Here is a 14,295-nt window from a genome sequence, read left to right on the forward strand (position 1 = left end):
GCTCAGGTAGAGAAGGGAGTGGGGATTGGGGTTTTCTTGTTCCCCTGGGGGGTTTCAAGCCCCAGGTGGAACTTGCCCTGTGTTGTTCATGGGGATTCCCCTCCACACACATGTGCTCGCCGCTCTGGAGCTGCTTGCTGACCCTCTTATTAAAGCACCTGTGAAAATGAAAGACAGATTTCTTCACCTTGATAGTTTTGGTGCTGGAGACCTGATTCTAGCAGTCGAAGGTCAGAGGGGAAGGTCCTTGCTCAGGATCGGACTCCGGTTGGTCCAGTCCCCACACATCTCCTTTCTTCATGTTTCTCAATCCTTCCCTGAGTCTTCAGTTACTGTTCTGGAAACTTCTCTGTGGTCCAGGACTAGGGGGCTCCTCTAGTATCTCATGACCCAGTCTTCTCCCTGTTATCTTCCCACAGGTGGAGAAGGAGGGAGCTACACTCAGGCTGCAGGTAAGTTTGGGTTGGGGGTTGATTCCTGAGACCCTTGGGATAGTGTAGACAGGAGCCCATGAGGGAGCTCACTCACCTCATAGCTCCTCCTTTAGTCTCCTCTCCTGTGGGCTCTGACCAGGTCTTGTTTTTGTCCTACCCCAGGCAGTGACAGTGCCCAGGGCTCTGACGTGTCTCTCATGGATCCTAAAGGTGAGCCCCTGGAGGCCTGAAGTTAGGAAGGAGTTGGGGCACAGGGGACACGATTGGGTTTGGGGATTCGTTGGGACATTTTGAGGACGTAGTGGGTTATTGAGAATATCAACACTTGTGTGACTGACCTGAATTTGTTGATGGTTGTTTTCTTTCCTAGTGTGAGCTGGCTTGTCGGGGACTGAGTGACGCAAGATTTGTTCACGCTCCCACTTTGTGGCTTCAAGAATCCTGTCTAGTTTTTCTGCAGCTGGCATCTGAGTGTGTCTGTGTTCCTATTAGCATAATAAGAGGAGGTGGGGAGACTGGCCCACTCCCCGCCTGCCCACCACGACCCGCCCACACACTTACCTGTGTTATTTGCCCTGATGACTTCCCTGTTCCAGCGGAGGTGTGGCTGGGCCGTCTCCATCCCTGTCTCCACTTCCTGTTGCACCGAATAGTAATGATTTGCTTCCTTGTTGAAAATGTGAATCCAAATATGAATTTTTTTTCGAATTCTTGTCATAAGGGATTGTTGTGTTAATTAAAGAAGAAATTTCCTAAAGTTTGAGAGAGGAAATAAATGGAAGCACTGAGAACCTTCTAGAATCCGTGGGTTTGTTGTGCTGAGTGTGTGGCAGGTGGAGACAGGATAAGGCCGTGAGGAGCCGAGCGTGGATGGGGCCTGTGCCCAGTGGGTGCCCAGTGCATCGTGGGCTGTGATGTTGTCGTTCCTCAGCTGGGTCATCCTTGCTGCTCCTTTGTTGTGGTCCCTTCAGTAGAATCCTGTCCCACCAGGACCTGTGATCACAGGGACTCGGACATCACCTGGACGCTGTTGTGTCTTTGGGCTTCAGCACCGTGGGCAGCGAGGGCTTCGTCAGGTTGGGTCAGCTCAGGCCTGGGTCCGGCCCTCAGCCCCAACATTGTGTGTGTTTAGATTTTGTTTCTTTGTGGAGACTTTGCTGTTGAGAGATGAATTTTCAGACTCATCCAGCTCTTGCCCTCCTTCTAGGGTTGTTTCCTAGATTTTTTCCACCTTTTCTTCTTTTTTAGAGAAACAGATTCTAGAATTAGCAGAGAGGAGGGATCCACTTGTTTCTCATCTTAGATAAATTCTGGTTGGGTTTCTGTCTTCTCTGCAGCCTGCACCCCTCTCTCTGCCCTTTTCTATAGTCATCCTAGTGCTGGCTCCCATCTAAACTGGATTTACAAAGCAGAGGCTACTGTAGATTCACAGTTGATTGGAAAATAGGACCCATAAGCCTAGGATTCTTTTTTCTAAAAAGGGAAGTATAATTGTGTGTGAGTGGTGAAGGGGGCGGCTGTGGGAATGAGGGAGGGGAGAGCCGAGCTTGTGAGAAAAGTACAGGCGGCACTGATGTCAGTGTGAGTGGACATTGAGCTGTAGCTGCCACCAAACAGCATGTGGCCTGAGGCTACATTAATAAAGATACTGTCTGTAGAATAGCGAGGTGCTCTATGCTGATCATTCATTCAACTGATAATTGTTAATTTTGCATCTAGGAAACTTTAGTGAACTCAAAACAGGCAAAAATTGCCAGCCTTGGGGAGCATGTGTTCTAGTGGGGAGGGGCAGACTGTATGCCGTAAGCATGGTGAGGAAGGCACGTGTTTATGTTAGAAGTTTTAAGTGCTTTGAGGAAGGTGACCCAGAGTATAAGTGTGTGGGGACAGGGAAGGTGGCTGTGTTACTAGGGTGGTCAGTGTGGGCCTCACTGGGAAGGTGACCTTGAGTAAAGATGTGAAGGACATGATTTGTCCACAAGGATGTTTGAGAAAGTTCTTCGCAGGCAGGGGAACCTCCAGTGCAAATGCTCTCCGGCAGGAGTGTGTCTGTGTGTCCTGGGAAGAGTGAGGAGGTGGATGAGTCTGGATCAGGGAGCAATTGAGATGACGTCTGAGTTACACCCAAATCATGTAGACCTGGAGGAGATTGGAAGGTTTTGACTTTTCTCTAAGATGGGGAGTTAGAGGATGGTTTTGAACAGAAGATCGACCTGGTGTGACTTCTCTTGAGAAGCATCAGTGTGGTGCTGTGCAGAATCAAGAGGTGAAGGGAGAGCAGCCACTAGAGAAAACTGTAGGAAACCAGTGCCGTGTTCCAGGCTAGAGGTGGTAGTTGCTTTGTCTGGGGTGTGAGCAGGGAAAATAACAAGAATTGTTTGGATTCTGGATACATTCTGAAGATGGGCTTTACGGCGTCTCCTAATGGATTAAATCTGGGTTATGAGAAAGAGGGTCAAGGAGGACACCCCAAATTTCAGATGTGCAAGTGGAAAGATATGAAGTGCCTTCAGTGAAATTGGGGAAGACTTGTAGAAACACATTTGATGAAGCAGCATCATAGACATCCAGTTAGGAAATCTGAAACAGAGACATCTCTTATATGCAGGTGAGGTTAGTTCTAGTGGTTGGATATGTGAGTTTAGAGTTTAGGAGAAGTGTCTGGGCTAGAAAACTAACTTCGGAGGTGATGCCATATAAATGATATTTAAAGCCTTGAGAACGGATGAGGTCACCAAAGGTTTAAAGACTGTAGAAGAGAAAGAAACAGGAACTGAACTCCGGGCCCCAGGCACTAAGGTATCTGGTCAGTCCACACACCCAGAGCAGACTGCACAGTTCTGACACCACATCTATGAGGCATGGAGACTAGGTAGTTCCAGACTTTCCTGTGCACTGGAATCCCCTGGCCATCTCCTGAAGGTCTACACAGTCAGGAATAGAGGTGAGGTTCTGCATGTATAACCAGTTTGGTGTTGATGCTGCTGGTCTTCAGATCACACGTTTAGTAGGAAGAACATGGACCAGGATTCCCGCATGGGAATCAGCCTCAGAGGTAGGCAGTGATTCTCGGGCGCTGTGCCCAATATTCTGAGATGGTGATTTTGGAGAGAGGCCTGCGTATTCTGTAACAAGCCCACAAGCAATCCTGGGGCTCAGTCAGATTGGGAAGCACTGATGCCAATGACCAGAGAGCATTCAGGGTAGGGAGGGGTGTTAAATACACAATAAAATGTTTTTTCTTGTGAAGAAAAAGGCAAGACATATGCTGACAGATATGTCGTGTTTTCTCTACCATGGGGTATGGCCAGGTGGAAGATGGGGAAGTGGTTATTAGCTCAGCAAAAGAAAATCTCTGAGTTCCTAAGAGCGTTTCCAGGACACAGTGCAGGGAGGAGGAGCCCTAACAGAGCCCAGGAGCTTTGCTGAGTTGAGGGGACAGAGTTGTGAATTGGGGGGGCCCAGAACAGCCAGTGGAAGGGAAAGCGCATAGAGAAGACAGCTGAACAGAAAAGGCACTGGAATTCTGCAGAGGGGTCCCCTCAAGTCTTCAGCTCATCAGTGCTTGCACACAAGGAAACTATCCCAGGACAGGAAAGACTAATCCAGAAAGATTACAAAGAATAATATCTAGTACTCTACAGGGCTAGGAATAATGCCTGTCCCACCAGCCAGACTGGAAAACCTTACAATTTGCTGGGTGTTGGGTAGAGTATTCAGAGGGGTCTTGTTTGAGTAGTGGGGAACAATTTGCCCTAATCTAAATATTGCCCTATTTGGCCTAACAAATATTAAAAGCAAGACCCAAAAGGATCTTCCAACTTCCAAATAATTTAATGTATCCCAGAAATAAAGGCAGAAGGATATTTGTGGAATGCATAAATGTCTAGTGCCTAATAAGGTAAAACCATAAATGTCTGGCATCAAATAAAAAATAACTGGGCATACAAAGAAAAAAAGAAAATACAATGCATAAAGCAGAGAAAACAATCAACTTAAACGGAACTAGAACTGACACAGACATTAGCATTAGCAGAAAATGACATTAAACCAGTTTGTAAATATATTCCTTATGTTTACCAATTTACATAAGAGATACAAAAGTGCATGAAAGACCAAAGTCATCCTTCCAGAGATGAAAATGTCTGAGCTGAAATATACACTGAATGTGAGATGGGTTTAATGGTAGATTTCATATTGCAGAAGAAAAGATTACTGACCTTGAAGATGTAGCAATACAAACTCTCCAAAATTATATGCAGTAATAATTATTAAAAGTATTGTTGGATTTGTAATATATTTATATATGATTTGTATAACAAAACAGCCATAAAAGGAGGAAGTAGAAATTGAGCTATGGTCAGGTTTGTATACCTCACTGAAATTAAGTTGTTATAAATCTGAAGTGGATTTTGATAAGATAATGATATGGTAAACTCTAGAGTAACTACTAAGAAAATAACTCAAAAGTATAGTGAAAATTACTAAATAAGTATTATAGTATTAAAGTATTATAGTAGAAAATATGCACTTAATAAAAAGCAACCCGTAAAAGGAATGGGGGGGAATAGACATGAGATACATAGAAAATAAAAGTATAATGGCATCATAAAGCCACTGTATCAATATTAACATTAAATATAACGGAGTTTGGGGGCTGGCCCCATGGCCAGGTGGTTAAGTTTGTGAAGTTTGTGTGCTCTGTCTCGGCAGCCCAGGGTTCACCAGTTCGGATCCTGGGCGCGGACCTACACACTGCTCATCAGGCCATGCTGTGGCGGCATCCCACATGGAAGAACTAGAATGACCTACAGCCAGGATATACAACTATGTACTGGGGCTTTGGGGAGAAAAAAAAAAAGAGGAAGTTTGACAAAAGATGTTAACTCAAGGCCCACCTTCCTCACTAAGAAAAAAAAGCATATAAACATCAACAAAATAAATAAAATAAAACTGAGTTAAAACAGTCTATCAAATCACAGATTGCTAAACTGAAAACAAAACAAGATACATCTATTCTGTCTACAGTAGACACACCTGAGATTCAAGTAACATGGATTAAAGTTAAAAGGATGGAAAATATATCTCAGGCAAACAGCAACCATAAATAACTGGAGTAGCTTCACTGGTATCAGACAAAAGAGACTTAAATGCTAGTAAGACAGATAGGGACATTTTATAACAATAAAAGGGTCAATCCATCAGAAAGATAAAACAATTATAAACATATATGCACCTAATTACTGACCACCAAGTACATGAAAACAAAATTGGCAGAAATTGAGAGAAATAAACAATCCAACAGTAATAGGTGGAGACTTCAGTATACCACTTTCAGTAATGAATAGAACAACTATGCAGAAGATCAAAAAATAACAAGAAGACTTTAGCAATGCTAAAAAACAAAAGTATAAACCTAACTGACCTTTATGGATCACTTCACCCAAGCACAGTAAAATATACATTCTTCTCAAATGCACATGGAGCATTCCTCAGGATAAACCATATGCTAGGCCACAAAACAAACTTCAATAAGTTTAAAAAGATAGAAAGAATACAAAGTATGTTCTTTTATCACAGTGGCATGAAATTAGAAATCCACTAATAACAGAAAGAAACTGGGGAAACTCACAAATGTGGAAATCAAGTAACACATCACTACATAACCAATGAATCAAAGAAGATATCAAAATGGAAATCAGATAATACTTTGAGATTAAGGAACATCCAGAGACGGCATACCAGAATTTATTGGATGCTACTAAAACACTACTTAGAGGGAAATTTATAGACGTAATGCCTACATAAAACAGAAACATCTCAATTCAATTACCTGACCTTCCACCTTAAGTCAAAGGTAAAAGAGGACAAAACTAAGCCAAAAGCAAGATGAAGGAAGGAAAAAGTAAAGATTTGAGTAAAAATTAAATAAGTAGAGAAAAGAGAACAGAGAAACAATACATAAAATTCACTAAATCCAATTTGGTCCTTTGAAAATCAACAAAACTGACATCTTCAACGAGACTCACTGAAAAAAAAAAGAGAGCGAGAGAGAAGACTCAAATTACTAGGACCAGCAGTGAAAGAGAGGACATTATGACTGACCATACAGAAAGGAGGAGAATTTAAGAGAATACTATGAACAATTATATGCCAAGAATTAGATTACTTAGATGAAATACATCAATGCATAGAAAGATACAAACTACTAAAGCTGATTCAAGAAGTAGACACCCTTAATATACCTATAAGAAATCAGAAGACTGAATCAGTTATAAAAATTATCCATAAAAAAAGCCTAGGTCCCAATGGCCTCACTGATGAACTCTACCAAATATTTAAAGAATTCAAAGCAATTCTTTATAAACGCTTTCAAAAAGGAGAAGAAGAAAGATCACCACATCATTTCATGAGGCCAGTATTATTCAGATACCCAAACCAGCCAATGATATCACAAGAAAAGAAAACTACAGGCCAATTATCTGTTATGAATATACACAGAAATCCTCAACAAAATATAGTAAGTCAAATCAAACAATGTACAGAAAGAATTATACACCATGACTAAGTGGAATTTATTCCAAGAATGCAAGGTTGGTTTAACATTCAAAAAAATCAATTAATGTAACACACTATATTAATATAATAAAAAACAAAAACCACATGCTTATCTCAATAGATGGAGAAAAAGCATTTGTCAAAGTCTGACACCCTTTCATGATTAAAAAAAAAAAACTCTCAACAAACTAGTAATAGAAGAGAATTTCCTCAATCTGGTTAAAGGCTTTTATGAAAACTCTAAAGCTAACATCATATTTAATGGTGAAAGAATGGTTGTTTTCCTCCTAAATCAGCAGTAAGATAAGGATGTCCACTCTCACCACTTCTACGCAACATTGTGCTAGAGGTTCCAGCCTGAGCAATTGTGCAAGAAAAAGATAAAATGCATTCAAACTGGAAAGGAAAAAGTAAAACTATCTCTATTTACAGATGACTGATCCTGTACACAGAAAACTCTAAGAAATTCACTAAAAAGCTATTAGAACGAATAAGAAGTTCAACACATTTGTAGGACATGATGGCAAATATACAAAAATCAATTATATTTCTATACAATAAATAATCCAGGAATGAAACTAAGAAGATATTCCATTTACAACACCATCAAAAAGAATAAATATTAGGAATACATTTAATAAAGGAAGTGTAAAACTTACACTCTGAAAACTACAAAATGTTGGTAAAAGAAATTAAGGAACATCTGTGTAAATGGAAAAATATTCCTGAATTAGAAGAATTATTATTATTAAGATGGCAATACTCCCTAAATTGATCTATAGATTCAACAGCCTATCAAATACCTAACTGACTTCTTGCTAGGAATGACAAACTGATTCTAAACTCAGATTGAAATTCAAGGAATCTACAATAGGCTACAATAGGCTTTGTCTTTGATAAGATAAAGAACAATGTAGGAGGACTCACAATTCTCAATTTCAAAACTTCCTACAGGGGCGGGCCTGGTGGCACTGCAGTCAAGTTAACACGTTCTGCTTCAGTGGCCTGGGGTTTGGTGGCCCAGATCTCAGGTGGGGACCTATGCACCGCTTATCAAGCCATGCTGTGGCAGGTGTCCCACATATAAAGTAGAGGAAGATGGGCATGGATGTTAGCTCAGGGCCAGGCTTCCTCAGCAAAAAGAGGAGGATTGGCGGCAGATATTAGCTCAGGGCCAATCTTTCTCAAACAAACAAACAAACAAAAACTTGGTACAAAGCAATGGTAATCAAGACAGTGTGGTACTGGCATACAGATAGACATATGGATCAATGGAATAGAAGTGAGAGTTCAAAAATAAAACCATATGTCTATGGTCAACTGACTTTCAACAGAGGTGCCAAGATCATTCAATGGGGGAAAGAATAATCTTTTCAACAAATGGTGCTGGGACAGCTGGACAGCCACGTGCAAACTAATAAAGCTGGACACTCACCTTACACCATATACCAACCTTAATATAAAATGGACCAAAGACCTAAACATAAGACATAAAACTATAAAACTCTTAGAATAAATCACAGGGGAAAATCTTCATGACATCGGATTTGGCAATGATTTCTTTGATATGACACCAAAGGCACAGCAACACAAGAAAAAATAGGCTAATGGGAGTTCACCAAAATTAACAACTTCTGTGTATCAAAGGATTATATCAACAGTAAAAAGGCAACCACAGAATGGAAGAAAATATTTGCCAATCAAATGTCTGATAAGCAATTAATATCTAGAATACATAAAGAAATCCAACAACTCAATAACAAAAAGACAACCATATTTTAAAACAGGCCAAAGAATTGAAGAAATACATCTCCAAATAAGATATGCAAATGCCAACATATGCATACATATATACTACATATACCATCCTAGTGGGTGGGGTGTTTCATTGTGGTTTCCACTGATTAATGATGTTGAGCATCTTTTTAGATGCTATGATACACTTATGTGCCTGGTGGTTTCTAGGGTCTGAGGAAAGGGTGAATTGGGAGTTATTGTTCATTGGGAATATAGTTTCAATACAGGATGGTGAAAAAGTTGTATTAAGATGGTTATATCTCCAAATTAATCTACAGATTCAATTCAATTTTATAAAAATCCCAGCTGATTTCTTTGCAGAAACTGATGAGTTCATCTTAAAATTCGTGTGGAAATTCAAAAGACTAGGTAAAACACTCTTGAAAAAGAAGAACAAAGTTTGAGGACTCACATTCCAGGTTTCAAAATTTACTACAAAGCTACAATAATCAAGACAGCGTGTTACCAGCATAAGGACGGACATATAGATCAACAAAATAGAATTGAGCGGTCAGAAATCAACCCTCACATTTATGGTCAGTTGAATTTCAAAAGGAGCGCCGAGACAATTCAATGAGGAAAGGTTAATCTGCTGACATGATTGTGTATCCACATGCAAAAGAATGAAGTTGGACCTTTACCTCTCACCATCTGAAAAAAATTATCTCAAGGTAGATCAAAGACCTAAACATAAATGCTAAAACTATAAAACTCTTAGAAGACAATAAATGCATGAATCTTCTTGACATTGGACTAAGCAATGGTTTCTTAAATATGACACTGAAAATGCATGTAACAAAGGGATAATTACATTAACTGGACTTGATCAAATCTAAAACCTTTTGTGCTTTGAAGGACACCTTCAAAAAAGTAAAAATATAGCCCCAGACTGGGAGGAAATATTTGCAAATCATTTATCTAAGGAACTAGTCTCTAGAATATATAAATAACTCTTCCAGCTCAATAATAGAAAAAAACAAGCAAATTAAAAAATGAGCAAGTGTTTGATAGACATTTATCCATGGGAGATATACAAATGGCAAATAAGCACCTGAAAAGATGCTTCACATTATTAGTCCTTAGGGAAATGCAAATCAAATCTATAACATAATACCACTTCACACTTCCTAGGATGGCTAGAATCAAAAAGACCAATATTAAGAAGTGCTGTGAGGTTGTAGAGAAAATGGGACCCTTGTAAACTACTGGTAGGAATATAAAATAGTGCTGCCACTTTTGAAAAGAGTCTGGCAGTTCCTTATAGTTTGACAATAGTGTCGCCATATGACTCAGCAATTCCATTCCTAGGTATTTACCCAAGAGAAATGAAAACATATGTCCACACAAAAACTTGTACATGATATTCATGCAGCATTATTCATAATAGATAAAAGGTAGAAACAACTCAAATATCCATCAATTGATGAATAAATAAATAAAAGTAACATATCAATGCAGTGGAATACTATTTGGCAATAAAAAGAAATGAAGTACCAATGCATGCTATGGATGGAGGAAACTTGAATACATTAGGCTTCATGAAAGAAACAGAAAGAAAAGATCAAATGGATTCCTTGATTCCATTTATATGAAATGGCCATCATAAGCAAGTCCATATGCACAGAAAGTAGATTAGTGTGTTCCTAGGGAGGAGGGGAGTGTTGGAGGGAAATGGGGACTGACTGCTCAGGAATAAATGGTCATGGGGAGATGAAAATGTTCCAAAATGGATTATGGTGATGGGTGCACAGCTCTGCGAATATACTAAAAAAAAGTTCTTCTTTTTTAAATGGTTGAATTACATGTATTAATTATATCTCAATAAAGCTGTTCTAAGAAAAAGTGATGGCCCACATTAAATCAAGTAAAGATGCCAGAACTACTGTGGCAGACTGAAGAGAAAGAAAAGGCTCAGAGAAGTGGGCATGCTAGTATGAATCTACTCTACGAAACTGGAAAACCACCAGGTGACTGTTTTCCTTGGAAGGGCCCAAAGGATGCTCTGTATATCAGGCGATGAGGAATGAGCAGGTAAGCAGAACATCAACCTCATTGTTTCTGTTCTTCATAGGCTGGGGCTGACTCTAGGAGATAATATCACAGAACTAGGCTCCCTAGCATCAGTGGGGATAATAGGATCCCAAAAAGTCAGAGACGAGGTGGCAGCAAGTTAGAAACAAAGGAAAAATTGCCAAAATGGCCAGTAATGACAGAATGGAAGCCAGGAAATTCTGACTGCAAGGGCTTTATGGAAATACCTAATAGACCAAAGTATTTCTAGAGGGGCAGCCAACAAGAGTATTGCTTAATATTATACTTAACAGATCAAGAATGAATATGTTGGAGGCTGAGATAAGTTGCCCAATAGAAAATTACAATCCCTTGCCCAGTTTCAAGACCTGAGCCAATCCTCGGATCCAGAACCCACTGGTTGAGTGAGAGCCTCTGTCCCCTGAGGAAGAACCCTACAACACCACGGGAACTGTGTACACTAGTGATTCCCCAAGTCCTTCCATAAAGGTACACATGGTCACTCACTCAGGGCTCCAGACAGGAAGAAAAGAGAATATTTAGATACTTTTTAGGTCTATCGGATGCATTGTCCAACTTGACACTGATACCTGGGGAACCAAAGCACCAGCATGAAACCTCATTAGAAGAGAGGCATATGTGGAAGAGAAAATAATTTGAGTCATATCTCAGATCTACCCAAATCTCAGTGGGCTTTCTGTGTCTACACATCTATTTGATGGTCATTTCCCCAGTTTCCAAATATATAATTGCAGTGGATATATTTAGAGTTGGCAAGAAGCCTCACATGGGTTCTTTGACCTGTGGAGTATGAGGTTTTCAGTGAGAAAGGCCAAGTGGAAGCCCCTGAAAGAGTCCCCTAACCTCAGACAAGACAGAAAATTAAGACAATATTGTATCTTGGGTGTAGTGGAAGAGGTTAATGTCATCCTCAATGACTCAAAGGATGCAGCAGTGTTGGTCCCCTCACACCCATCAATTCACCATTGTGGTTCTTGCAAAAACTGGATGGATCATTGCCAATGATAGTGAACTACTAAAAACTTCATCATTGATTAGCACCAATTATAGCAGCTGTGTTGAATGTAATATCTTGGGGCTGGCCCAGTGGCATATTGGTTAAGTTTGGCACACTCCACTTTGGCAGCCCTGGGTTCGCAGTTTCAGATCTCAGGCGTGGACCTACACCACTCATCAAACCATGCTGTGGCAGCGACCCACACACAAAATAGAGGAAGATTGGTGCAGATGTTAGCTCAGGGCCACTTTTCCTCACCAAAAAAAAAAAAAACAAAAAACAAAAAAACAACGAAAGAAAGAAAAAAAGTTGGTTATATTTGCATGAGACAAATAAATCTATACTTTCTGTTTTCCCAGGGCTATGTGACTTCTCCTGCTCTCTATCGTAATGTAGAAAGAAGGAATTTGTATGGAACCACAAAAGACCACAAGTAACCAAAGCAATCCTGAGAAAAAAAAGAATGAAACTGAAGGCATTACATTTCCTGATTTCAAACTATATTACAAATCTATAGTAACCAAAATAGTATGGTACTGGCATAAAAACAGGCATATAGACCAATGGAACAGAATCTAGATCCTGTAAAGAACCCAAGTGTGGTATAATGAGAAATAGATTTAGACTTTCTTCCTGGTTCCTGGCACAAAGCTCCTAAAACCCATGGAATTTCCTAAGTGATAGGAAGGTCTTTTTTTTTTTTTTTTTAACTTTTTATTAAGATTATGATAGTTTACAACCTTGTGAAATTTCAGTTGTACATTATTGTTAGTCATGTTGTAGGTGCACCACTTCACCCTTTGTGCCCTCCCTCCACCACCCCCTGCCCCTTCCCCTGGTAACCACCAATCAGTTCTCTTTCTCTATATGCTTATGTTCCACCTATGAGTGGAGTCATACAGAGTTCGTCTTTCTCTATCTGGCTTATTTCACTTATAATACCCTCAAGGTCCATCCATGTTGTTATGAATGGGATGATTTTATCTTTTTTTATGGCTGAATAGTATTCCAGTGTGTGTGTGTGTGTGTATGTGTGTGTGTGTGTGTGTGTATACCATATCTTCTTTATCCAATCATCAGTTGATGGGCACTTAGGTCGCTTCCATGTCTTGGCTATTGTACATAATGCTGCAATGAACATAGGGGTGCATGGGACTTTTGGAATTGCTGATTTCAAGTTCTTTGGATAGATACCCAGTAGTGGGATGGCTGGGTCATAAGGTATTTCTATTTTTAATTTTTTGAGGAATCTCCATACTGTTTTCCATAGTGGCCGCACCAGTTTGCATTCCCACCAACAATGTATGAGGGTTCCTTTTTCTCCAAAACCTCTCCAACATTTGTCACTTTTTGTTTTGGATATTTTTGCCATTCTAACAGGTGTAAGGTGATATCTTAGTGTAGTTTTGATTTGCATTTCCCTGATGATTAGTGATGATGAGCATCTTTTCATGTGTCTATTGGCAATCTATATGTCTTCTTTGGAGAAATGTCTGTTCATGTCCCCTGCCCAGTTTTTGATTGGGTTGTTTGATTTTTTGTTGTTGAGCTGTCTTAGTTCTTTATATATTGTAGAGATTAACCCTTTGTCGGATAAATAATTTGTAAATATTTTTCCCCAACTAGTGGGTTGTTTTTTTGTTTCAATCCTGTTTTCCCTTGCCTTGAAGCTCTTTAGTCTGATGAAGTCCCATTTGTTTATTCTTTCTATTGTTTCCCTCATCTGAGGAGTTATGGTGTCTGAAAAGATTCTTTTGAAACTGATGTCAAAGAGTGTACTGCCTATATTCTCTTCTAGAAGACTTATTCTTTCAGGTGTAATCTTTAGGTCTTTGATCGATTTTGAGTTTATTTTTGTGAATGGTGAAAAAGAATGGTCAATTTTCATTCTTTTACGTGTGACTTTCCAGTTTTCCCAGCACCATTTGTTGAAGAGATTTTCTTTTCTCCATTGTAGGCCCTCAGCTCCTTTGTCAAAGATTAGTTGTCCATACATGTGTGGTTTTATTTCTGGGCTTTCAGTTCTGTTACATTGATCTGTGCACCTGTTTTTGTACCAGGACCATGCTGTTTTGATTACGGTAGCTTTGTAGTATGCTTTGAAGTCAGGGATTGTGATGCCTGCAGCTTTGTTCTTCTTTGTCAGGTTTGCTGTAGCAATTCGGGGTCTTTTCTTGCCCCATATGAATTTTAGGATTCTTTGTTCAATTTCTGCAAAGACTGTCATTGGGATTCTGATTGGGATACCCTTGAATCTGTAGATTGCTTTAGGTAGTATGGATATTTCAAGTACGTTTATTCTTACAATCCATGTGCATGGAATGTCTTTCCATCTCTTTATGTCGTCATTAATTTCTTTCAGGAAAGTCTTGTAGTTTTCGTTGTATAGGTCTTTCACTTCCTTGGTTAAATTTACCCCAAGGTATTTTCTTCTTTTTGTTGCAATTGTGAGTGGGA

General features: G+C 39.7%; 2 long non-coding RNA genes across 2 annotated transcripts; both read left to right on the plus strand.

Moving 5' to 3' along the window:
• Positions 1-6: 6 nt before the first annotated feature.
• Positions 7-1,232, plus strand: LOC124232875 (uncharacterized). The gene is made up of 3 exons (XR_006886936.1): positions 7-452; positions 597-644; positions 805-1,232. It is a non-coding gene; the product is annotated as an uncharacterized LOC124232875 (long non-coding RNA).
• A 9,387-nt stretch (positions 1,233-10,619) lies between these two features.
• On the plus strand, positions 10,620-12,290 carry LOC124232874 (uncharacterized). The gene is made up of 2 exons (XR_006886935.1): positions 10,620-10,756; positions 12,198-12,290. It is a non-coding gene; the product is annotated as an uncharacterized LOC124232874 (long non-coding RNA).
• Positions 12,291-14,295: the final 2,005 nt, after the last annotated feature.

Source organism: Equus quagga, unplaced genomic scaffold (genome assembly GCF_021613505.1).
Source record: "Equus quagga isolate Etosha38 unplaced genomic scaffold, UCLA_HA_Equagga_1.0 138773_RagTag, whole genome shotgun sequence".
Taxonomy (NCBI): Eukaryota; Metazoa; Chordata; class Mammalia; order Perissodactyla; family Equidae; genus Equus; species Equus quagga.